Raw genomic sequence first — 3,752 nt, forward strand, 5'->3', positions numbered from 1 at the left:
GCCTCCTGAGTGCTGGGATTACAGGTGTGTGCCCACCATGCCCAGCTGAGGTCTCTCTCTTCTTGCGAGCCCAAGTTGATCCAATAGTCAGATGAACCACAACAACAGGCACAGGAGAAATGACATCAGCGAAGGAGCCCCCGGCTTCACGGTGAAGGCGGTGTTTGGGTCTGGCCTTTGCAGACATGAGCCAACGGGAGATGAGAAGCCTGGGCACTCACAGAGCAGAGAGGGGCTGAGGGCTGGGCAAGTCACAGCAGACATTCGTATGTGGGAGCAGTGACAGAGTGGCTTGATAAAGAATGCCAGCCACCACTTACAGAGTGTGATATGCGAGGCGGCGGCGTTGCTCTTACTGCTCTGTAACATTAATGTCTCCTCTCTGACATTGTTACTATTTGGTCCATTTGGTAGATAGGGAAACTGAGACCTAGAAATGTTAATTTGTCAAAACTCCACACTATTAGAAGGTGGTGGGCTGGGGATATGGCTTAGCGGCATAAGTACCTCCTTGGCAAGTGCAAGGTCCGGAGGTTGATCCCCAGTACTGTCCCCCCCCCCAAAAAAAAAGTGGCAGCGGGGCTCAAGTCACTTACATTCTGCTCCTAGTGGTGATCAAGCAGGGAATAACCAGATATTTATTTGTTTGTTATTTGTTGCTCCTTCTGAGAGATCTTGAATATCAGGTTAAGGGGGTGAATTTCACTTGGGGAACCTGGGGGCCCAACGGGGGGAATAGGCCAGATGGGGGGCTTTGGGAAGACACCTCGAGCTGACTGGGAGGAGTGAGAGGTAACACGGAACCATGGTGGGGGTGGGGTACGAACCCAGACGTGTAGAAGGGACAGGAGGGAAGGGCGGCAGGGGACAGGTAGAGAAGCAAGGGGTTAAACAGTTTGAAGAAAGAATTCCTAGAGTTTGGAAAAGATCCTCCTGGGTTTGATGAGGAGGCCATGCTCACATCGCTAGCAGGAAGGGGCTGCCTGCGGGAGAGGCAGGAAGTGGAGGGGCGCAGGCGGTGGCGCTGGGCGTGGGATCAGGAGCAGTGCCACAACGCAGGTTCGAAGGACTCTGCAGGAGGTGCTGGAGGTGGGTGCGAGGGTGTGCGGTGTTTAGAGTGGAGAGAAAGACCAATCAGCAAAGAGGCAAAGAGGGTGAGGTTGGTGAAATTATTGATACTTTTTTATGTATTTAGTAGGTCTGCAGGGTCTCAGTACTGTATAGATCGGACTCGTAGTGATTCTCCTATTTTCAGCCTCCCAAACGCTGGGATTACAGGCGCCGCCACCATGCCAGCTCAGTCACCTTCTCAGCGCATCCCGGGAACAGGGCGGGGGCGGGGCTGGCCCAGGACCTCGGGATCGAACCCTAGTCCCGGCCCCTACCTAAGCAGGCGCTTTAATCCGCTGAGCTATCTGCCCATGGCTCTTAGTAAAATTAAAAGGAGAATTGGGCTACGTTCTCTGAAATGTTAGGCTGTCACAACTGCTTAGGGCTGCGGAGTGTGAACAGCTCCTTCTTTAGCAAGCAGAGGCTGTTGGATCATTGTGGGGACCATTTGGATGGTATCCTCGTGGTGTAAGCAGGACGCAGGGCTTGGAGAGTGTGGGCGGAGGAGAAAACTGGGACACCAGGGCTGCTCAAGGAAGCAGTGGAAGTCCAGGTCCTTTGCTTTAACACGGACAGGACTTTAAAACCTGATGCTACATCTTCCTGAGGATTCGTTTTGCTTTTGTTGGCAGTCTCTCCAGGACCGATGTTAACTGAGCAGTTCCTGCCATCCCTGCTGGGCCATACTCTGGAAAGTCTGAGTTTAGAGGAAGAAGGACGAGAGATGGGGTGCACAGGAGGTAAAGGAGGTGCAAACAAGGTGGGCAGGGAGGTATGAAGTCACAGCTGAAGGGTGCAGATGTTTCTGAATGTCTTTTTTTTTTTTGGCAGTACCAGGGATTGAACCCAGGACCTTGCACTTGTCAGCCAAGCGCTTAGTCTACTGCGCTATCTTCCCGGCCACTTCTGGATGCTTTTATTTGGGGGATTTATTATGACTTGTGTTTGGATATCTCCCAAAGCCTCAGGGGTTAGAGGTAGGGCTTTCGCGGAGGTGGCTGGATCTAGAGTGAGTGACGCTGGGAGAAAGGGATGTGACTACTAAATCAGTCCACCAACTGGTCTGGTATAGTTCTGGGTGTAAGGGTTACCTAAGGGCAGGTAGCCTAGATGGAGCATAAGGGGACAGAGAGAAGGCCCTGGTCGCTTGCTGCTTTGGCTTGTCTTCCTTCTCCTGTGAACTGTTTCTCCTCTGTGATTTTCCCTGCCTTGGAAACCATGGGCTGAAACCTCTTTGTGCTGCAAACTGAAATAAACCTTTCCTCCTTTGACTTTGAGTGTTATGTATTTTGGCTGCACCACGAGAAAAGTGACAAGGACTGAACCCAAGGCCTTAGCCACATGAGGCAGGTGCTCTACCACTGACCTCCATTCCTAGCCCTGTTTCCAGGAAAAAAAAAAAGAAAATCGGGAGAGGGAGGGAGATGAAGAGTGAAGAAGTGAGGCCTCTATCTAGCCCACGGGTGTGAGGGGCTCAAGGAAGGAAGCCTTTCCCACTGTTGTCCCGAGCACTGGGCCTGTCCCTAAGGGCTGTTGCTGGAGTCCTGTCACAGCTCGCTGGACTTTGGCTGGGCCCCGCCTAAACGCATGGCATTGACCCTTCGGCACAGTCACTCAACACGTGATCCTGGTTGTCCTCATAAAACAGGGCCACATCTAGCCCTAAGGTATCCCAGGGTAAAAGAAAAACATATGTTTGGGGCTGGAAAAAAACTCCTCATTGCAGAATTTTCCTTGGGACATGCAATTTAAACTTTTGTCATTGACAAGAGTTTGCTCTGAAGTTTCCAGAATGACTCAAATATTTGCTTCATACAATGACAGAGTGTGTCTTGCCTGAATCATTGAATTTCTGTTATTTTTATAAGATGTGGGTGGGCAATATGACTCAGTATTTTTCCATGAGATGTGAAAATTATATTGCCTATTTTGGATCATTTCATGTGAAGATCATTTCATGTTTTCTTGAATTTGAAATCTTGGACCCTGGGGAATTTTTGTTTTTGTTTTGTCTTTCAATCATGTCAGATCTTTTCCAGATAAAGTTTTAGAAGAAAATTATGTAGCAGGAGCTCTAAGTTAAGAAGTAGATTTTGAATGGTAATTTATTCCTACACTGTTCAAATAAAAGATTTGCAGAAACTAATGACATATTTACCATCTCGATTGTGAAAAGTACCGGAGAATGTGGGATTAGATGCAGACGGTAACGTCACCTAATTTAAACCTGGAGCTCCACTGTGGATATCCTCAGACCAGTTTTCCTACTTCGCTTGGGCTGGTTCCTCTGCCAACTGAGCTTCCTCTGAAGGTGTCAGGGTTTGGAGAACTCCTTCAGTAGGAGAAATACCTCGGCTGGACTACACTACCCCGCCACTCTCAACTCGGCCTCCTTACTGATTACAAACCTGGTTTCTGCTCTTCATTCTGAATATTTTTTTTTTTAATTTATTTTTTGCTTTTTTTGAGACAGGTCTCACTTTGTACTGCAGTTTGGCCTTAAACTCACTATGTGGCCCAGGCTGGTTTCAAATTCCAAGCAATTCTCCTGCCTTAGCCTCCTGAGTGCCAGGATGACAGGCCTGTGCCACCACACCTGATTCTTTTTTTTTTTTTTTAAATATTTATTTATTTATTTATTT

Source organism: Octodon degus, unplaced genomic scaffold (assembly GCF_000260255.1).
Source record: "Octodon degus isolate 3935 unplaced genomic scaffold, OctDeg1.0 scaffold00027, whole genome shotgun sequence".
In the NCBI taxonomy this organism is placed as follows: domain Eukaryota; kingdom Metazoa; phylum Chordata; class Mammalia; order Rodentia; family Octodontidae; genus Octodon; species Octodon degus.